This window comes from Lissotriton helveticus, chromosome 2_1 (assembly GCF_964261635.1).
Source record: "Lissotriton helveticus chromosome 2_1, aLisHel1.1, whole genome shotgun sequence".
NCBI classification, from domain to species: domain Eukaryota; kingdom Metazoa; phylum Chordata; class Amphibia; order Caudata; family Salamandridae; genus Lissotriton; species Lissotriton helveticus.
The window spans coordinates 1,249,697,705-1,249,720,768 of record NC_136059.1 but is presented as its reverse complement, the minus strand read 5'-3'; the positions used below and the strand labels follow the sequence as shown (position 1 = coordinate 1,249,720,768).

At 46.7% G+C, this 23,064-nt stretch overlaps 1 protein-coding gene across 1 annotated transcript in view; it reads right to left on the bottom strand.

Annotated features, from left to right (window-relative positions):
- Window positions 1-23,064, bottom strand: part of ABCG2 (ATP binding cassette subfamily G member 2 (JR blood group)) — a 662,915-nt gene that overhangs the window by 340,953 nt on the left and 298,898 nt on the right. The window lies entirely within an intron of this gene.

The window sequence follows — 23,064 nt, the reverse complement described above, 5'->3', positions numbered from 1 at the left end:
GAGAGTTGGAGCTATTGGCATTGTAAATGACAATGCCTTTTATTTATGAGTTTCAGAACCTGCAAGCTGTGCGTAAACAAGCACTTTGTACAACAAATGAATAAAAGGCATTGTCATTTACAATGCCAATAGCTGCTATTGGCTTTGTAAAGGACAATGCCTTTTATTCATTTGTTTTGAAAACCTGCAAGCGGTGCATAAACACGCACTTTGTAGGTATAGTCCTTGCTTATGAGAAGCAAGGCTGGCAGTAAAAGAGACTGCCAGCCTTGCTTCTCATATGCAAGGACTATAAGTACAAAGTGCTTGTTTATGCACAGCTTGCAGGTTTTGAAATGTAAAGAAGGCATTGTCCTTTACAATGCCAATAGCTCAAACTCTCGCAAATGAGGAACCTAATGCATTGAAAATGCTTGTTTTCTTTACCAAAAAATGTGTTAATTGTCCTAGTGAACCTGTAACATTCCCTACAGGGCGTTTAGACAAAAATTCTGTGAATGTACAGAATCTATTCGTCCAAAATGGTAGGTGCCGGAACACAATACCTACATTTAATAGACGCAAATGTAAAAATAGGGCAAATGCATCAAGGGAATCTGTGATGAACATCTTTCACCTTACTACGGGTACGTATGTGGGGCAGCGTACAGTAACAGAATACAGTGGCATCGCTACATATCATTCTAGCTTCACGGCGCTTGGCACTGGGTCAACCACCAGCTCAACTGCCATGCAGAGAATTCACTGGCATGTACCTATGCTATGTTCAGAACGGAGCAGTCACACACAGTTGTCAACACCCTAATGAAATCCAGTGCCAAAATCCTGAAAAGCTTATACCAGGGCTTATGTTGGTTCTTGCAATGTCAGTAATGTGTCCTTGAGCAACTATGTTCACTACCCTGTTGTGTTCACTGACTGAATGTAATTTAGCAAGATTTCCTAAAACAATAAAAATGGATTGCTGCAATTCGATTCAAATGTTGCAAGGTATGTAAACAAATACAGTCTATATAATCGAACAATATCCGAGCGATTTGTGTAGAGAATGAAAAGAAAGAAGCCATGTATCACAAATCATACCATAGACGGTATTCATTTATGTACCGTTTTGCCATTTTAAAAAAATATATGGATATGTTGTTGTTCTATATAGGTATACATTTTCTGTTTTCTTGTATTATTTGTTTTCTTAATGCTGCCATTTAGCTTTTGTTTTACATCTACCTACGGATGACCTTTATATTTTCCACGCATATACTGTTCCAATTAGCCTGTATCTCTTATATATATTTTATGAACTTGTATATTCCTTTGGTTTAAAATTCCAATAAAATTCTTTGAACACAAAAAAAAAAAGTTGCAAGGTATGTGGACATTGCAGCTTTTTTTCAGAGCCCGAAAGCCTTCAAAGAGGTTGCAAAGCACTTCTCGGATACCGCAGCCTGAGGTACCACACAAGGAAAATAGACAATCACCTGTTTGTACAATAAAAGCCATCAATAACTATGCGATGCTGTGCCGGCAGTAAGCACTGAGAACTTTCTCACTGCGTGATTGGTCCTTCCCCACCGAAACGGCACCACTCTCGTCACCGCATTTCAAGAGCGAAGTCATCTATGCTCCTCTCACCCCTAAATATTAAGTACAGCAAAAGTTCAAAATGTTCCATAGTAGTTCAACAGCGGCTCCTCAAATGGCCGCTAGTTTTAAATAAAGGTGATTGCCGATGTTTTTCCATATGTCAACTCCTGGTAGCTTAACTGCAAACTGAACAAGTGTCCGACACCCTGCATCAGATCGCTACTAGGTTCTTCTTGCGCAGCTCGTTTGTGTGAACTGCAGAAGAACAAAATCACAGGGCTTTCCAGCTGCCCATGCAAAGGGCACACGTGTCCCTTCCTCCCATGGGAAGTGAAGGGAAACATGATACAGCGGGTGTGTTTTCCTGCAGCTCTTACTTCATGAGCTGTAGTAGTACAGCACGGCAGCTATCTGATAGATTGGTGTCGAACAACTGTCAAGCAAAGGTTAGCCGGCGAGATATGTTCAATTTCCCGGGAAGGACGGCTGGGTGAGACACGCCCATGGATGGAAACCCCCGATACCACGAAAATCCCACACGTGGTGATCTTAAAACAAAAGCGACAGGTCATTACGTAACACTCGAAGAAAGTTGATTTTATTAAAATAGTTTGGTGTGCTTCACAACACAGAAGTGACAACATGCAAATTGAAGCAGAAATAAAAGATTTTAAAAAGCAATAATAAAAAAGAAAAACTGGTTCTTGTAATCCCCTAAAGCTAAACTAGATAAAACAGTAAAAATGCTTTCCAGGTTTACGCCCAGTAAAGATTTACTTACTCGCCATGCAGCAATAGGCATAGGGAGAACGGAAAAAACACTAAAACGAAACCGAAGCATTAGGTTCGCAGTGTGCTAGATTATGGACAAGACGCAGCTTGCACGAGGCAGCCAGGTTTTGCCTTCAGATTGTATAGTAAGCAACATCAAATAAATTCCCAACAATACAGCAAACATGGAAAAAACGAATTAAGGCAGACTAATTCTTTGGAAAAATAAACCAGGAAACACCTAGGCCGCGCCCATGCACGCGCCCTGGGCGTACTGACGTCAGCGCCGTAGTAGATCAGAAGAATAAACAAGCGTGAGGGAAGCCCCGCGTATGGTGATGCACCGAAGAAAACACCAGAGGAGTGCGGAGCCTGGAGAGCACAGCGAGGCGACGTGACAAAAGAGCACGGTGAGTGGAGGGGGGATATGTGTGTGTGTCTGTGTGCGTGTGTATGTGTGCGCGAGAGCCCGTGAGTGGACGGGGGGGTGTACGCGTGTGTCTGTGTGTGTTCGAGTGTGTCTGTGCGTGTGTCTGTCTGTGTGCGCGGGGGTCTGTTTAAGGGGGGGTGCGTGTGTGTATGCAGTGTGTGTGTGCCTGTGTATGCCTGTGGCTGAGTATGTGCGCATGCGTGAGTGTGGCTGTGTGAGTGTCTTTGCGCATGGGAATATGAGGCACGAGAGGGGCAAGGCGCTGTGCGCGCCCACGAGGTGAAATCTGCGCTCGTGCCCCTCTCGTGTCTACATTCCCAAATACGGGCAGCAATAGGTCTCGTGCAGAATATGTCTGCTCGACCTAAAAAAAGGGGATAACAAACAGTGCAGAAAACAAAAACCATGTATGTGCTCTGTGTAAGTGCCCCAATGCGGTTTGACCCACTCTGACTTCAAAGTGTGGCACCACCACCGTTTAAAAAGAGCAGAGCTACACTAGCTAAATTACTTTTATTCCATGCTGTGTGCCCACTCTATTAAAACCAAACCAACATGTTTCATTGCCGTGATAGATCTACCGGCAATTTCATCAGGGTTTTGGGTCTGCGCGATCTCTGCACGTTAATTCTCCATTTATTGTACCAGGTAGCAGCTATGTTCGTATATACCAGCGCCCCCATAGAAGAATCAGCCAAAGCCGGTGCCTGTAGCTTCGTTGCAGGTACCGGAAAACTGCCCTTGGTCAGTGCGATACAGGGGGTGAGCGGAGGCCATTTACCTGCATAATATCGCACTGACCAAGGGCAGTTTTCCGGTACCTGCAACGAGGCTACAGGCACCGGCTTTGGCTGATTCTTCTACGGGGGCGCTCGTATATACGAACATAGCTGCTACCTGGTACAATAAATGGAGAATTAACGTGCAGAGATCACGCAGACCCAAAACCCTGATGAAATTGCCGGTAGATCTATCACGGCAATGAAACATGTTGGTTTGGTTTTAATAGAGTGGGCACACAGCATGGAATAAAAGTAATTTAGCTAGTGTAGCTCTGCTCTTTTTAAACGGTGGTGGTGCCACACTTTGCAGTCAGAGTGGGTCAAAACGCATTGGGTCACTTACACAGAGCACATATATGGTTTTTGTTTTCTGCACTGTTTGCTATCCCCTTTTTTTGTTACAAGTTGGCAGATGCTGATGATGAGAACGTGAGGACACAGGCGAGTACCAGTCTGTTTATTCCTCCCTGGGTGTTGCTCCTGTGAGGCACTGCCAACTTCCCCTCCCCCTTTTTTTGAAAGTTGTTTTCTTAGAAGGATCCGCCAAGGTGCGTGGGTTGCTGCAGTGCCACACACATTTATAGACATTGTTTTAGACTTGAGCTTATGACTATAACAGCATATAGAAGCAGTAGGGTAATAATTACTCACTGGTGATTGACACCTTATGATAGGTGTCAGTTAAGATATATGGGAAACGGCTGTTTCTACATAACAGAGGGACAGGTCTTTTGTTGTTGAAATCAATTTGTATGAGTCAGCCAGCAAATTATATCTATTTGTCTCTCCTTTTAACCAGAATTGTTCATGCTTTGTCTTTACCTGTTTGTACATGAGGGTAGAGCGAATGTGGTCGAAAGTTCGGCTCGTTATGTGCTCCAGGCTCCAATGGGACCTCGACTGAACCAGAGCCAGGCTTCCGGCTCGAGCTTTCAGCACCTTACCCACCTCTACATCTCCAAGTCTTCAACAACCAATCCCTACTATTTGAGCGTGAGTTATTGATGCAGAGAATACCCAATTACAAGGACCAGTGATGTACTTTAAAGAGAACACAACAAGATGATGATGGACAGAGTGCACACTCACCCCCAGTCACAGATCTGGGTTGAATTCATCATCATTCTTTAGCTCACTTCGCCACCTCATTTCAGACACAGCTATATGCAAACCAGTCTTGGCCCTGTGCCTCATGGGAACAGTCCAGCCCGAACTGCCAACCCAGGTCTTCCCTAGACCGGAAACAAGCATCCTGGGACCAGTATCGGGGTATCACCCCCTCATCAGCAAGGCTAGCTTTATAGAGAGCATTTTGATTGGAGCAGGAGCATCTAAGACACTATGTGCTGTACAGAGAGCCTTACATTACTCATGGCACCCACGTGCAGCCATATGGAAGAAATCAGAATGTGATAGGGTATTTTGATAACTAGAGTGTCCTACACAGCACAGTTATGCTTTTCATTACTGATATCTATTGTACACAACTTGCAATTTGAGGAACCAGGAGGAAAAACAAGTTCACAAGAATCACATAATACTGGATTGGAACCAATATCTCTAGGGTGGAAAGTGAGACATCAATCCTCCCTCTATAAATAAATACTAATATTTCCATTACAATTTAAAAGAAACCGGATTTCAAGATTGATCTTTCCTACCAGCAACCTCTGGTCTCTAAAGCTCACTGTTACAATTTAGTCGGCTCCACTTAAAAAGGCATATTTCAAAGGCACATAACAAAAGATTGTGGTTTGAAGATGACCATGTTACTTACCTTCAGTAACACATCTTTGTGGTGGATACTCTATTTAACCGCAGATTCCTCACCTTTACAATATTCCCCAGGTGCCAGACTGAATCTGTGAACTTTTCATAGCAGTGCTTCAGCACACCGCTAGTTAACATCGCTTGCCTTCGTGTTGGCGAGTAATGCCCGGGAAGTGGCAGCCATCCCTGCACACTGACGTCAGTTTATTGCTTGACTGTTTAAACATTCGCATGTTCCAGTGTGCAGATCTTTAATTTGGTACCTTTTTAGATGATATAAAGAGGCCACACCACAGAATGTGGAGGTGGGAGGGCAGTAATTAATCTGTGGTTCGATAGAGTATTCACCAGAAAAAGCATTACTGAAGGTAGTTAAGTTCTTCTTCAGAAGGAAACGTCGAACCCCATATTACTCCCATTTAGAGCAGATACCAAAGCTGGACCTCCAGAAGGTGGAGGGGCTGTGGAGTGGGCTCAGACCAGAAAATCTAGCAGGACCAAACAGGCAAAATGAGATATGGTTGTCAAGGCAGTAGTGCTTTATGAATGTGTGCACCGATGACCATATCACGGCCTGGCAGATGTCAGATGTTAAGGACAGTAACTCTGCATGCCCACACAGCGGTGGCAGCCTTAGCCCTGATGTTATGGGCTATCATACCTCCCAGAAAGCCCCTACAGAAAGCTGATCGTCCACCCGATGGTCCTTAGTACGATCAATACATAATCTTAAAGCTTTTTGGGGTCCAACCATTGGGGCCTCACCTCCTCTTCCAAGAAGTGAGGTGGTGCAGAGAATGCTCAACAGTCACGGATTGCCCAACGTGGAAAGGAGTCAGTACTTTCCGTAAGAAGTCCTCCAGAGTCCCCAGCACCAGTTTGTTTGGAAAAAGGTGGTGTAGGGCAGATGCACTGACAGTGTGTGAAGTGCACTCACATGATGAGCTAAAGTGATTGCAATAAGGAAGATGGTGATTGATTGATTGGTTGTCTTTAGAGTCAGCAAAGTTAACAAGCAGCTGTGCATCGGCTCAAAGGGAGTACAGATGAGGAACGGGAGGACCAAATTAGGATCCCACTATGGATCACAAACTGTTTGGAAGGAAAAAAGTGTGTCAAAACCAAACTCTCATTAGTTGAGTGAAGCGTAAGAAAGTCCGGGTAGTTCGGCCTCAGTCAGGGGCGCATGACCACTTGCCTGTTCACTGGCAGGCAAGGGCAAGGCGTCGTGCAGGTATCCATAAGGATGTTAGTCTGGGCTCCATTAAATGGAAGCAAGGGTCCAGGTGAGGCTGCAGCTGCACATCTAGTCACCACAGCAAAGGATGCACACTCCTCTGTTGGGAGGGGACCTATCGAGTCCACTATCCTTCTGCATGTCCATATAGATATCATCATTGTCATTATCCAGTTGATAAGAATCCAAGGCAAAAAGATGATGAAGTCTATGAGAAAGTATTCTGTCTGAACTAGAGCGTATGGGGACCAAGTACGCTGGAGTGGAATCAAGACATGACCTCGGTTGGGGTCAAAGTGGATTCGGCTTCAGGTCAGACACCGGAGTCAGTAAAAGCTTCACCTGTAGTGACGTTGGGACTATCGTAGGTGGAGAAGGTACCAGCGCAGATCTTGGAGCCTGAATAAAAGTCACACTGAGTCAGTGCAGAACCTGAAGTGGGTTCAAGGAGCACAAACAGCAAGAGTTGAAAAAGGGCCAAAAATAAGAAGGATGACCTTCTTATAGACCTCAACCTGCTGCAGCAACGCCTATTGCCTGAGAAATTCAGGGCACAGTGGTACCGGTTGTGGAATCGGCTTCTAGAGCTGGGATCAGGAATGAGATCGACTGGCGCCTTTACGCCCTCCTGACAGTACTTTTGACACAGTGGCGGGATAGGGGTTGAGTCCCACTTCAACTTTTTATGTTTCTTCTTAAATTTAGACTTAGACTTACTGGGCGACCTCAACTGCAAAGATGACCTGTCACGAGAGCGACCTTGAGAGCGGTAATGAATCCACACCCTCGACTTGGAGAAGGAGTAGAATTTATGCAAGATCCATGACTTATTTTGGTGTTCGTTGATATACAGCTCCGCTTCAAGGTCCCAAATCACCTTTGGGTATGAAGGCTGCATTATTCGCATGACTTGGAGTCGTGTCCTGAGCCCAAACACCAGAGGCACACCTTGTGCGGGTCCATCACCGGCATCTGTTTCTGACAGCACAGTTTGAACCTTGTAGTCATCACTGGGGACATCATTCTCCTGCTCACTGGGAAATATTTTGAAGGAATTTGTCAACAGAAGAGAAGAGAGCTCTGGATCTGCATATGAAGATCCGGAGAGAAAGGAACTTGTGTCAGCTTGCAGGGGTGGTGCTTATATGGCCCTCTGCCCTGACACTTCTGGGGTGGAAAGAAGTCTGCGTAGAGATAAACTGAACCACCTAGTGTCATGCAGGTGGTCTGCTATGACGCATTTCTGGATACAGTCTGCTGCCTGGGGAATATTCTTATACTGAGGAATCTGTGATCAGAAATACCAGTCAGAACACAGCACCAAAGATCAAAATGAAGTAATCAGGAAGTTACCGCTTCGTACGAGTCCATCGTCAGTCTCTACCATTTGATGATACACTGAGCCCAATGGCTCAGCCAAAATAAAAAATAAAAATCAGAGGCAACTGCAATACCAACATATATTCACATATTCACATACATATATACACACACATGTATGCACACACACACTCACACCATATTACAGAGAAATTGCACAAACCTGCCTGAAACAGACTCTTATAACGATCCCACGATATAATTAATAACAGCCAGTCTTTAAAAGAGCACAAAGGTATGAGAGGAGGTTCATATGGGTAACTCCAATTTGATTCAAGAGCAACCACCACCTGGAAGTCCGTTAGGTTCCAAGTATGGCTTTTCGATGAAACATAGGTGATTTTTAAAATGTTGGAATAAAAAGAGAGAACGTTGCACAAATATATAAAAAAAAGATTTGGGAAAACATGTATGTGAAAAAAAGTAGGCTGTGCTCAAGCAGCGGATTTAGGTAGAGTATGAAAATTAAGGAGAGGGTAATTCGAAAGAAACGGAGAGGGTAGTGCTTCATGCAGGGGTTTGGGAATAAAAAGACTATTTAAAACAGCATGAGGATGTAAAACTGTAAAAAGAAACAACATTATATGCATGTGAGCTAGGGCTTTATTAGGTACTTTTAAAGGCACTAGAGTAGGTGAAACGTTCATCCGCTACTAGGCTACCGCTAGACGACCTCTTCATCAAGGACAGGTAATCAGCTCAGGGGTAGGAAATGTTAAGTCCAGCATATGCAAAGTCTAGCATATCTAGGGAAATACTGAGACCTTTAGGCTGCTCTTGAAGGAAGCAGTAACCTCATAATAATAGCAGCATGAGGGAATATAAAATGTAAATAATGCAAACTCTGAAAAAAGGAGATTCTCCCAATGCTGGAGGGGATGTATTCTGATGTGCACCCTTAAAGTTTGACTCACAGTATTACTTTGCAGAGCAAAATAGAATCCCTTAGGATGTCCAAGATTTAACATGGAACATAAGGATGAGGACAGCTCCCCCAGACCAAGTGTTTTCACCTACATTTATGTGAATGGAGGGTGGTGACCCAATGAAGTGCGGTGCTTGGAAGAGGGCTCCCCTTAAGATATCCCATGAAGACTTTGTTATCAAGGTATGACTGGATATTGCTTCTTGAGCACTGCCATTTGGTGAATGGTAATGGTGAGGGGTGGTGCTGTGGTTTCTCTTGTTCAATATGAGGACGTTTTTAGGCCAGGCCTCCCCATTGTCTGCTCTTAATTGCTGCTTCAGAAAGGTTAATGACAGACAGGCGCAGAGATCTCACACCTCATTGTGCTGTTCCTGCCTGGAGACCGGCCCAGGGCTCACTGCTGTGAGAAGCACCACCCCACATAATCAATACCTTACAAACAAAGTGCAGAGAGGATGCAGTAAGAACACATACAACAGCAACAGGAGAGGAAGGCCATCATGTAATTAATCCCCATACACTGCAGGACATCAAAGCAACAATACTGCATGTTGCAGCCACTGCAGTCTAGCTACACCAATTGTCCAAAGAGAACTCGATGGAAAAAAGTGACACATATGGCTTCAGTCGGTAGGCTAAGCAATTGCCACCAGATTCTGTAAAGTCTATGTATTATTATGGGTGCCTGTGTCTGACACAAGACATGAAGAAGCAGTCAGGGTCAGATTGGCAGTGAGGGCAGTTGGCCATTACCTGAGGGACCTGTCACAAAAGACAGCTGGTGGGCAGTTTTTTCGACAGTAGATTAACTCACAAAATGTGCCTGAGCCAGATTAGCCACTGGCGCTCAACCTGAAAGGCTGCTGCAGGCATAGAGCAGACTTCAGAGATCAGTATAACTGAGTATAGAGCCTGGCTGGCTCATTGCCATTTGCAGTAGGAGACTGAGTAGGCACAGATGTGGTGGGGTTCCTCCCATTCTGAGTCTCTGAAGTGACAGTGAGGCTTAGGTAAGTAATGGTGCTGCTTTGAGCATCACAGCTAGCACCAATGTTACGTAGGGATGGGGTGGAAGGGGGCTGAGAAGGGAGCAGGATTACGAGTGGTGGCCATTTAGGAGGGTCTGCTTTTGTCTCCAGCAGGAAACAGACAAGCCCCGGGTGCCGGCTGTCAGCTTGTTATCTCAAAAAGTGTGAGGGGATTCCTATTCTCCATTGAATGAAAATAAAAAATAATGCTCTAGCAAATTGAGCAAAAATAAATCTTTTATGACAATTCCAAACAATTCTTATTTTAAATGCTACAATGAAAAACATTCATCCTGCAACACAATGACAAGGAAAGGGAGAATAGACATGGAGGGTGAGAACCAAAATGGTTTGAGCAAGGGGCTCAATGTCCCTCCAGATCCGCTTTGGGAGGCACTGGGAGAGGCAATGAGTGAGTCAAGGCCTTGCGCAAACCTTCCGTGGCATGAGCGGGCTGGGGAGCCAGAGTGGAGCATTGTGACACAGGGCACTGCCCTGAAGAAGGGGGCATCCGAGGAGGCAGTTGGCACAAGCCTATCCAGTGCCCAGGGTGGGCAATGGGAAGCGGAACCACAGAGACATGTGGCTGAGACAGAGAGATGCCCGCAGAAATCAGGACTCCCATGAGTGCTGCAAACTCAGCCATTGAACAGCGACTGTAAAGAAGAGCGTGTCGAAGCAGCACTTAGGAGGTTACAATGACTGGGGGCAGGGGCACCAAGGGCACACAGCAGACTAAATTGGAGCGGTATGTCCTACCCAATTCACCAACTGATGCACTGAAAGGTGCGGGCCCCTAGGGCAGAAAGCTGACATAAACCCAACACAAGGCGGAACCTCCCCTCAAAGACATCTTGGAGGCAATTCTGGGTGTCCAGGGCTCGCTGGGCTCCAAAATAAACTCAGTCACCACAGAAGTCACACTCCTAGGGGCTTCTGACTGATGCAGTTGTGTTTGGGGCCATGCTGGAGTATATTGAAGGCAATTTGAGGAGGAATAATATCATCATCTTGGGGTCCCGGAGAGAGTTGAGGGCCCCATCGTGGACCTCTTTTTAGAGGACCTGATGTCACATTCCTCTCGCAAAGGTTCTGCAAGGGACGAGTGGCTCTGAATGACAACTGAACTACATTGCCCAGAATGCCTAGGGGCGATGTCCTTCCTTTCTTTTTCCTACTTTCCTTTTTTTACTCTTCCTGTTCCTTCGTCCGGTGCTTGTCACCTGAACAATGGAGTCAGTTTCAGCTGGAGTCATCGCATTACCCGCGAAGCAGCCGTGGTAATTCCCAACCCGTTTCTATTGTTTTCCTGTTGCCTGCAATCCTGGATTGTTTAGCGTTGCGTGTGGAGGCTCGTGCAGCGTTTTCCCCGATCGCGCATTGAACGCGCTGGGATTGGGAAGGAGCGCGACCCGGTCTCTAGTCACAGCTGAGTGAACTGTTCCTTGCTATTCCTGAGGAGGTAAGGCGCCTGTGGCGTGACTTAGTTTTTGGACATCGTGTGAGCAGCTGCTCTGTGTCTTTGGAAGGCTCGAGTGAAGCAAGCTAATGAGAGTCAATGGCTGAAGGGTGGATTCAAAACCCTGTATCACGTTTTTTCTTGGACATCGGATTATGTCAGTTACTATGGAGTCAGCTGTATGATTGAAATACACACCGTGTAACAGGAGGAAATAACTATTATTCTGGCATTCTATGATAAACTTGATAAAACCATAGCACAGAACTGATTAGGTGCTAATATGTAATGAACATAAAATGGTCTATGTTTAACCATTTTGGGGATGCCAGTTACAGAGGATTGAAGTGACGATATATGCTCTATGAATTAATGAGTGGCACATACTTCAGAAATATGCAACGTGCTGCTGTTTGAAGGAATAGAGCCTTTTTTCTTTTATGCTTTATTTTTTCTCTTTTTTCTGTTTTCTATGGAGTGCGCGTGGCAGCTTAATGTTGTAAGTTACTGAACACACATAGGATATTGATCTTGCTATAGGTTCTGTATGTGTGTGTGATCCCCTCTCTCTCTTCCTCTCTTGCTACAGGAATTCCAGTCTGATACCAGTGAGGTTCCTTCTTCATACACGTATTCAAGGCACCTATCAGATTATTTGGCTGCTGCGACTTTATTGTTTCCTTTGTCCCTTTTTTCCCCTTCCCTGGTTTTGTTACACTTGGTAGAGTTTCTCTATATTCTCCCAGGTCGTGACATTGCTAGAGGATAGGGAGAACTAGCTACATTCATCGCTCCCGCTGTACCCGGCTGAACAGGTTAGTGGCAACCTATTTGGAATCACGACAGAGTGACAAGCCCACGGTACAGTACAGCCCGAGCGATGGATACAAACACTGTTTTGACTTCGGTACTAGAAACCTTGACAGCCTTGCGTATGGAGGTAGATGCCTTTAGGGGAGAAAACCTGGAATTAAAGAATGAGTTAGGTACTATGAGAAGAGAGGTAGCAGGTCTCTCTCGGGGTGGTCAGGCAGGTACACGAGGGTCTTCATATATTAGGGATTGGACTCTACCACCTCCTGCTACTCACACCACAACACCGGCACCCATGGGAGGGTCGGGGCATTCCTCTATTCAGGTGATACAACCTTTACTGCTCTCCTTAGCCCCTCCTGAGCGGTACTTTGGTGATCCAAAGAAGTTTGGTATATTTTTGGGGCAATGCAAACTGCACTTTATGTGCAAACCTGTTGTGTTCCCCGATGACCAAGCAAAGACAGCTTTTGTTATGTCTTATCTGGGAGGGAATGCCGCTAGTTGGTCCTTCCCTTTGATAGAGAAGAACGATCCAGTAATACACAACTTTCACACCTTTTGTGAGGAGATGCGAAAACTTTTTGATCGAAAGGCACACCAGTTGTCCCTAGATAGGGAACTCATTACTCTCAAGCAGGGTTCACAAGATCTGTTGACTTACATCACCACCTTCAACAGGTTAGTCATTGAAACGGAATGGCCAGTGGAAAAGAGAACGTCAATGTTCTATCAAGGCCTGAGAGGCGAACTGAAAGACGTATTGGCCCAGGTGGTGAACATGCCCTCTACTTGTGAAGAATTGATAGATTTGACGGTCCAACTAGATCATCGTCTCTTGGATAGAAAAGGTGATAAACAACGGTCAGACACCCGGTTTCTATTTGCTAGAGCCAAGCCAGCTGCAGAAGAGCATTCCATGGGTTCGGATGGAGCAGAACCCATGCAGGTGGGCGGAATAAAAGGGCCCTTGACCACTGAGGAAAGAAATCGCAGACGTACTCTGCGGTTATGTATGTACTGTGGCAAAGCAGGTCACTTCATTAAAGACTGTAAATCGCGGGTCCGATCTCCGTATAAAAGCCCTCCTGGATTACAGAAGGCGTCTGTGGTTGAACATCTGACAGACCAGTCGGGAAACTAACAAGCGCAAACAAGAAGGAGACCCCTTGTTTGCTGCTGGATGTTACTGAGGTCTTCCCTACCCTGGCTAACACCATACAATCTGCTGTAGCACATATGAATGTGTGCGTGTCCTTGGAAATCCCCGATACAGGACCTGTTCAAGTTCATGCATTATTGGATTCCGGCGCTACTGTAAATTTTATGGATCAGAAGTACGCCTACGAATTGGGTATCCAGTGCGTCAAAAAGCTCAAACCAGAGCCAGTTAAGGCGGTGGACGGAACTGCCTTGACCTCCGGACCTGTGTGTTATCACACTCAAATGTTGTCCATGCAAGCCGGGTTGACACATTATGAAGTCATACAATTCGACCTCATTGATGCCCCTAACTTTAAGCTCATTTTAGGAATGCCCTGGCTCACATTACATGATCCACTGGTGAAATGGGCGGCTCGTACCATCGAATTGAATTCCTCCTTTTGTGCCGAACATTGCAATCGAGAAGGTATTCCTTCCGTCCAGATACAGGACAAACCTGCGGCCCTCCTGGCCTCTAGTTGTAACATACCTTCTGTGTGTCTAGTTAGCACCATACCTAAGGAGTACCTGGAGTATAAAGGGGTGTTCGATGAGCAAGAAGCAGGTAAATTGCCTCCCCACAGGGCATATGATTGTGTCATAGATTTGGAACCCGGAGCATCTATACCCTGCAGTCGGATTCTTACCCTTTCAGAGGCTGAAAACACCTATCTACAAAGTTATCTGCAGACATTGTTGAGTTCAGGGTTCCTCCGTCCTTCTTCCTCTCCTGCATCTTCGCCTCTTTTCTTTATCCCGAAACGGGAAGGAGGCCTACGCACATGTATTGATTATAGATCCATCAATAGCATCACCAAAAAGAACAGGTATCCGTTGCCATTAATCCCAGTTTTACTCGATCAGCTGAGGGGATCCACTATCTTCACTAAATTGGACCTGAGGGGGGCTTACCACTTGGTAAGGATGCGGCGGGGGGATGAATGGAAGACGGCATTCCGCACCAAGTATGGATTGTTTGAATACCAGGTGATGCCCTATGGTCTATGTAGCGCCCCCGCCGCATTCCAATACTTTATGGATGATGTATTGAGAGGGTTGCTGGACGTATGTTGCATTGTCTATATAGACGACATTTTAATCTATTCCGTTTCTGTGGAGAAGCATGTGCAACACATAGCAGCAGTACTGGAAAGATTACAGAAGCACTGCTTATTCGCCAAATTGGAGAAGTGTCTTTTTCATACCAATGAAGTCGAGTTCTTGGGTTATGTTATAGGACCTGGAGGTCTCTGCATGGACAAAAAGAAAACTGATGCCATCGTACAGTGGGAATCTCCTGCAAGTGTAAAGAGCCTCCAGAGCTTTTTAGGCTTTTCGAACTTCGAACGTAGATTTATCAGAGAATTTTCAAAAACTATTCAGCCTATGACACTTCTCCTTAGAAAAGGAGTCCAGTTCAAGTGGACAACAGAGGCGGAACAAGCTTTCCAACAATTGAAAGGGTGTTTCACCAGCGCTCCCATTCTGAGGCATCCGGATCCTAGCCAACCTTTCATTGTGGAGACAGACGCTTCACACTATGCCTTAGGAGGCATCCTGTCTCAGAGGCATCCAGACACAGGCCAAGTGCACCCAGTTGCTTATTTCTCCAAAAAGTTATCACCATGTGAAGTAAATTACAGCATCACGGATAAGGAGTTATTAGCAATAAAAAGGGTTTACGAAGAATGAAGGCATCATCTGATGGGGGCAAGGCACACAGTGGAGATCTATACAGACCATCGTAATCTACTGTTCCTAAAAAGCGCCAGGGCCCTGACGTCTAGACAACTTAGATGGTCTCTGTTCTTTGCTGATTTTGATTTCGTAATCAAGTTTAGACCAGGACCTCAGAATGGTAAAGCAGATGCCTTGTCCAGGCCTCCCGGTGGGGTGGAAACCAGAATGGTCACAATGGATGAAGCTCCTTGCATATTACAAAACGCATCTTTTCCATCTGTGATTCCCGCTGTGACGGCAGTCGACGATTTTCTGGATGAGGTGAAGGATCATTACAAGACGATGGATGAACAGGAATGGCTGGATGGAGTTCCACAGCTGAGGTCCAAGTCAAACGCTCTGTTGTTCCATGACAAGAAGCTGTATATCCCTCATGTGTCTCTACAACATAAGGTGTTACAATGGACTCATGATTCTCCCTTGGGGGGTCATCTGGGGCAACAAAAGACATTGCAAACACTTTCTAGGTACTTCTGGTGGGACACAATGAGAAAAGATACAGAAAGCTATATTCAAGGATGTTCTGTCTGTGCCCAGTCCAAAGCTAGGCATCAGCCTTCTAGTGGTTTACTAAGGCCCATACCGATTCCTCCCGCGCCATGGCACACTGTTTCCATGGATTTTGTTGTGGAAATGCCCCCTAGTTTGGGAAATGATACCATTTTAGTAATTATAGACCATCTGACTAAAATGGGGCATTTTATAGCATTACCCAAGTTACCAACATCTGGGGAGTTGGCCACGACCTTTCTGCTGCAGGTAGTTAGACTACATGGTCTTCCTTCAGTTTTAATCACTGACAGGGGTACTCAATTCACCTCTAGATTCTGGAAAGCATTATGTATGGCTATGAAAATAGATGCTAGGTTGTCAACTAGTTATCACCCTCAGACAGACGGCAAAATAGAGAGGTTGAATCAAACATTAGAACAGTACCTTCGACGTTTCACCTTGCAACACAGTGAGGAATGGAGTATGCTTCTGTGGACGGCTGAATTCGCGTACAATAATGCGAACCATTCCTCCTTGGGATGCTCTCCTTTTTACTGTCTCAATGGATATCATCCTAATATGATGCCATTTGAGCAGCCGGTCACCTCTATGCATCCAACCATACAGGAACATCATGCACATTTGCAGAAAGTACTACAAGAGGCTATACAACATCTTGAGACATCTAGAGACAGGGATAAGCGTCAGGCAGATAAGAAGAGAACACCGGAACCTCTGTACAAAGTGGGAGATAGAGTGTGCTTGGACACTAAACACTTAAGGTTCAAAGGAAACACTAGACTGAAGCCTAAATTCATAGGACCTTACCCAATTCATAGCATTATCAATCCTGTGGCTATGAAACTCACTCTGCCCGCATCTTGGCATATACACCCTGTATTCCATGTTTCCCTCCTAAAACCTTGCCATCTGCACACTAGATTGCCCTCTAGGCCTTCACCAGAGGTGGTAGAGGGTGAAGAGGAGTACGTAGTGAGAACTATCCTAGATTCTAAGAGTGTGAGAGGGAGAATACTGTACCTCATTGATTGGAAAGGGTTCGGCCCTGAGGAACGATCCTGGGAGCCGCGGGCCAATTTGCGATGTCCTGCCCTTCTGCGGCGTTTCCACTCTCGTTTCCCTCGGAAGCCTGGTGGACCGCCGGGACGTCGGTCATGGAGAGGGGGTTCTGTCACATTCCACTCGCGAAGGTTCTGCAAGGGACGAGTGGCTCTGAATGACAACTGAACTACATTGCCCAGAATGTCTAGGGGCGATGTCCTTCCTTTCTTTTTCCTACTTTCCTTTTTTTACTCTTCCTGTTCCTTCGTCCGGTGCTTGTCACCTGAACAATGGAGTCAGTTTCAGCTGGAGTCATCGCATTACCCGCGAAGCAGCCGTGGTAATTCCCAACCCGTTTCTATTGTTTTCCTGTTGCCTGCAATCCTGGATTGTTTAGCGTTGCGTGTGGAGGCTCGTGCAGCGTTTTCCCCGATCGCGCATTGAACGCGCTGGGATTGGGAAGGAGCGCGACCCGGTCTCTAGTCACAGCTGAGTGAACTGTTCCTTGCTATTCCTGAGGAGGTAAGGCGCCTGTGGCGTGACTTAGTTTTTGGACATCGTGTGAGCAGCTGCTCTGTGTCTTTGGAAGGCTCGAGTGAAGCAAGCTAATGAGAGTCATTGGCTGAAGGGTGGATTCAAAACCCTGTATCACGTTTTTTCTTGGACATCGGATTATGTCAGTTACTATGGAGTCAGCTGTATGATTGAAATACACACCGTGTAACAGGAGGAAATAACTATTATTCTGGCATTCTATGATAAACTTGATAAAACCATAGCACAGAACTGCAGTAGGTGCTAATATGTAATGAACATAAAATGGTCTATGTTTAACCATTTTGGGGATGCCAGTTACAGAGGATTGAAGTGACGATATATGCTCTATGAATTAACGAGTGGCACATACTTCAGAAATATGCAACGTGCTGCTGTTTGAAGGAATAGAGCCTTTTTTTCTTTTATGCTTTATTTTTTCTCTTTTTTCTATTTTCTATGGAGAGCGCGTGGCAGCTTAATGTTGTAAGTTATTGAACACACATAGGATATTGATCTTGCTATAGGTTCTGTATGTGTGTGTGATCCCCTCTCTCTCTTCCTCTCTTGCTACAGGAATTCCAGTCTGATACCAGTGAGGTTCCTTCTTCATACACGTATTCAAGGCACCTATCAGATTATTTGGCTGCTGCGACTTTATTGTTTCCTTTGTCCCTTTTTTCCCCTTCCCTGGTTTTGTTACACTTGGTAGAGTTTCTCTATATTCTCCCAGGTCGTGACATTGCTAGAGGATAGGGAGAACTAGCTACATTCATCGCTCCCGCTGTACCCGGCTGAACAGGTTAGTGGCAACCTATTTGGAATCACGACGCCTGATAACAAACAAACTAAAGCCAAGGGGATTCTCAAATCTTTTTTCAATTGAACGCACATACCCCTGCCCCAACTGGGTGCCCCGCCGCAAACTATTATAGCCCACATTTTCAATCAGCGGAACGGAGATGTGATCCTACAAGCCTCCGGCAGAGTGCGCCTCTTAAATACAAGAATTCCACAATCAACATCCTCCCAGACTTTACACTCAGAGTGCTGAAGCTAAGGCACAGATAAGAAGAGGTCAAAAAGGTATTGTGACAGCAAGAACTGAAATATTCCATGATGTTCCCAGCGAAGTTGAGAATGGCAGCTGAAGGAAAGACATGGTATTTTACTTCCTGGGTGAGGCCTGGAACTGGTTGGATGGCTGCAGGGAAGCCTCCTTACACCCAATACAGTTGCAAAAGATATGGGAAGATCCTAACTGAACTCTCAGGAGAACTAAAGCCCGACAATGTTGTGGGAGGAAATGCAAGGACCCTTGGATGGAGAGGCCAAAGGGGAACGTACAGACACCAATCAACGAGGTCGCAGAAAGGTTGGCCTCAAGCTGGATTCACCTCAAAGGTTACTACCGGGGAGATCATAGTCAAAGAGTGCTTCGGCCAAACACTCTCTCTCTCTGTCTCACTCCCTCCCTCTCTCTCTCCCTCTCTCTCTCCCTCCCTTTCCCTCTCTCACCCTCTGTCACCCTCACTCTGACTGTCTCACTCTCTCTCTCTGTCTCACTCCCTCTCTCTCCCTCCGTCTCCCTCCCTCTGTCTGTCTCCCTCCCCCCTCTGTCTCCCTCTCTGTCTCACTGCCTCTCTCCCTCCCTCTGTCTCCTTCTCCCTCTGTCTCAGTCTGTCTCCCTCCCTCTCTATCTCTCCGTCTCCCTGTCTGTCGCCCTCTGTCTCCCTCCCTGTCTCCTTCCCTTTGTCTCCTTCCCTCTGTCTCCCTCCCTCTGTCTCCGTCTCCCTCTGTCTCCGTCTCCCTCTGTCTCCCTGTCTCCCTCTGCCTTCCTCCATGCCTCCCTCTCCCTGTCTCCCTCCGCCTGTCTCCCTCCACCTGTCTCCCGCTGCCTGTCTCCCGCCGCCTGTCTCCCGCCGCCTTTAACCCTCCGCCTGTCTCCCTCCGCCTGTCTCCCTCTCCCTCCCTCTCTGTCTCCCTCCCTCTCTGTCTCCCTCTCTCTCTGTCTCCCTCTGTCTCCCTCTCTCTCTGCCTCCGTCTTCCTCCCTTTCCCTCCTTCTGTCTCCCTCTCCCTGTCTCCCTTCCTCTCCCTCCCCCTGTCTCCCTTTGTCTCCCTCTATCTCCTCCATCTGTCTGTCTCCCTCTGTCTGTCTCCCTCTGCCTGTCTCCCTCCCTCTGTCTCCCTCCCTCTGTCTCCCTCCTCCCTCTGTCTGTCTCCCTCTTTCTCTCTGTCTTTCTCCCTCTCTCTGTCTCCTTCTGTCTCCCTCCCTCTGTTTCCCTCCCTCTGTATCTCCCTCCCTTCCCCCCTCCCCCTCTCCCTCCGTCTGTCTCCCTCCCTCTGTCTCCCTCCCTCTCTGTCTCCCTCTCTCTGTCTCCCTCTCTCTGTCACCCTGTCTCCCTCCCTCTGTCTGCCTCTCTCTCCCTACCCCCCTCTCCCTATGTCTCCCTCCCTCTGTCACCTCACCTGGCGTGCGTGTGTGTCAGCCAGGGCTGAGACAGCTTCCCGGCCACACCCGAGTAATTCACAGGTCTTTAAAAGACCATGTACTAGTTAATGAGACTTTCTTGTATTTCACCTCTTCTTAGCGCACCTGCATCTCCACTCTGACCTTCACTGGAATCCCCCGGCCTCCATAGAACGCTGCTGCAACCGGCAGTGTTTGTGGACACTTTAAAACAAATAAAAAACCACACAGGTAGGATGTCTACAGGGTCTGGGGGCCGCCAAGGAAGGTTTGCCGGGCTGCTGGCGGCCCGTGGGCCTTACTATGAGTATCCGTGGGCTAAGGTCAGGGTGAACGGGACATATTCCTCAACATTCAGCCTTCAACGGGGCACCAGACAAGAATGCCGACTGTCATCAATGATCTTTGCTCTAGTACTGGAGCCCCTGGCAGCCTGGATAAAACAGGACCTGCTGGTCAAGGGATTGGATTGGGGTGGGGCCTGGGAGGAAAAATATCCCTGTTCGCAGATGATGTGCTACTCTATATCTCTGAACCAGAGTTGACGGTAGACAGAATAATGCACATACTTACTAACTTTGAGAACTATTCCGGGTATATCACTAACTAGCACAAGTCCTTATTATACCCGCTGAGAGGAGGTACACCACAAGTGCCACCAAATTGTGGGGTGACCTCTTCCCAAAGTGTACTTAGGTAGTTATTTAATATCAGATGCAGAAGTCTTCCACAATAGGAATCTCAACCCACTGTTGGATAGCCTGAGGGGCGCTGTGCGTCGCTGGCATGCCTTGCCACTCTCCCTACTGGGCAGGGCAGCCTTATTCAAAATGATATTCCTGCCGCCTTTTTTTATATGTGTTACAAAACACCCAATATGAGGTTCCAAAAGGGTACTTCAAGGTCATTGAGGCAGAGGTTCCTCTCCTACAATGGGATGGTGGGCCAGTGCTGATCGCCTTTCCCAAACTGATGAGGGGTGAGTATGATGGGAGGGGATTGCCCTCCCAGACATCCAAAAATATCTCTGCGCCTCACAGTTAATTACGGTCAATAAATTGGCCTTCATGGCATAGACTAAGCTGCCGCTATATGTGGACAGACATGTGATGGGTGCCAGAGAGTACCAGGCGGCGCTCTATGGAGGATGGTGGGTGGGTGGATGGGCTACCCACCCCCGCCAGAATGGTAATTAAAATCTATAAAGAAGTAGCATCATACAGAGGATGGGGGAAAGGATAACACAGGTTACACCACTATGGGATGCAGAGGTGTTTGCGGGGCTGGTAAAATTAGAGGGCTTTGCCAGGTGGGACCTAATTGGCATATCCACGGTGGGGGATGTTTGGGTTAAGGGAGATGTAGTTCCCTTGTTGCAACCAAAGAAAGACTCCCACTTGGCAACCTCTGACACATACCGATATCTGCAGGTGAGGCTCACCCTGAGTTACGTTTAAGCAGGGGTGTGGAACTGGCAGAAGCCTACCCCCTGGAGGACACATTACTAAACAAATCTATGCATAAGTAAGTCACATCCATGACAAATAAAAAAAATCATAAACCAAGCTCCTGATGCCTTACAACTTAAGGAACGGCGGAAAAAGAACGTGGGTGACTTTGAGGACGGGGAATGGGAGAAGGCCCTGAATGCCCCAAGAGAGGTTGCGATAAAGTCGGGGTTTCGACTGGTGTAGCTACAAATGCTACATCAGTCCTGCAACTCTCGAAAATGGGAAGGGCATCCTCCGGTCTAGGCCTTTAAGGATGTGGGCTCCCTCTTTCACATCCTTTGAGAATGCCCAGTGATACGATTCTTTTGGTAAAAAAATATGGAGTACATGCGAAAAGTGGGAGGAGAAATGTCGAGCTTGGTAAAGAGATGTGTGCTGAATGTATGGGGTGAAATGGAGGTCACTAAACTGCAGAAGGCAAGGATCAGGCAAGGTCTAATGGTAGTCAAAAGGAATATTTGGAAAGCCTGGAGAGCCAGAATCCCTTCAGACCTGGAGTCCTGGAAGCGGGACACGGGCAGATGTATGCTGGCTGAAAAGGTGGTATATGAAGGGCTGCCCCAGGAATTGTGGGACAAGTATGGGGTAATTGGAACTCTTAACATGGGTTGGTGTAGTCTAGGAGGAAGCCACAGTACCCACTCAACAGTGAGGCCACCTACCACATCGAAATAGGCCCAGGAGAGAAGGGTACGCCAAAAAAGTAAAGACTGGCAGGTCTCCAGGGCACACAGCAGCACAATAAATGATTGTTCAACACATTGCTTCTTTCAAAAAATTGTACTTGTATGTACAATAGAGCAAAACACTACACACAAACATATAGCACATTTTAGGGTCCTGGGCGCTGTTGGGCTGGGTCGTGCCTCTATCTGCTGTCTCGCCCAATTCCCACGCCTCCTTGTGGTCTCTGTGTTTCCCTCCTCGGATTAAGGCAATAGCATGATGATAGCTCAGGTGCACATCTTCTCCTCTCTGCACCTAACCTCTCACAGTTTAGTAACTTTGGTCCCATTCAGTTCAGTTGCTCAGCTCTAACCACCTGTGGTGGAACAATCCTTTCAGGCAGCTGGCCGACTTAGCTTCGGCATGCTCACACCCTCCCACTTCTGGGAAAAGATGCACTCACCTGCTGGGGTCTCCTTGCTGCTTGTGGGTGCCCATCCAGCAGATGCGGCATCAGCGGCCCTGCTTGTGCACATTTCTATTAGTTACTGACAAGGGACAGCGATTCCTAATGATCTCTTTGTAGAACAGGTGGGTCCTCTGTGAGCAGGATCTCCATGATCAGGGCAGCCACTCGCAGAGAGACTGTAGGCACACCGTCACAGGGGTATACAGATCGTTTGTTGCAGTCCTCATCTTCCTGAAGTCCTACCAGCACTAGGGACCCCTGCACCTCTTTCCTCCTGCACAGTCACTCCTAATGGAGAGAAGTCAGGCTCCTTTCCTCTCGCAGCAAGGCATGCCTGCTTCTAGGTGCTACAGGACAAGGAGTTAAACCCCAGTGATGTCCCCTCCCCTTTGGGAAATTGACCGTCAGACAGACACTAGCTCTACCTGCACATAAGCCATCTGACTGCTCAGTGGAGCACTTCCTTACTTGGCCATACAGGACTTGGAACTGGAACAACAAGTAAGTGGCGCTCCACCTTTATACCCGGAAAAGCATGTACGAAATATGTTGTTATATTCCCAGGTTAGGCCCATGTAGTGTTGCAGCTTATTTCTTACATTAACCTCACAAATAACCTTTTCAGCTGTGATCTTTTACACATATTGTAGGGCATGACAATGTTGGATTAGTTCCCCTGAAACTAAACTTGTTTGCACATCTAGTTTCTCACAAAATTAGCACAATGCCCTGAA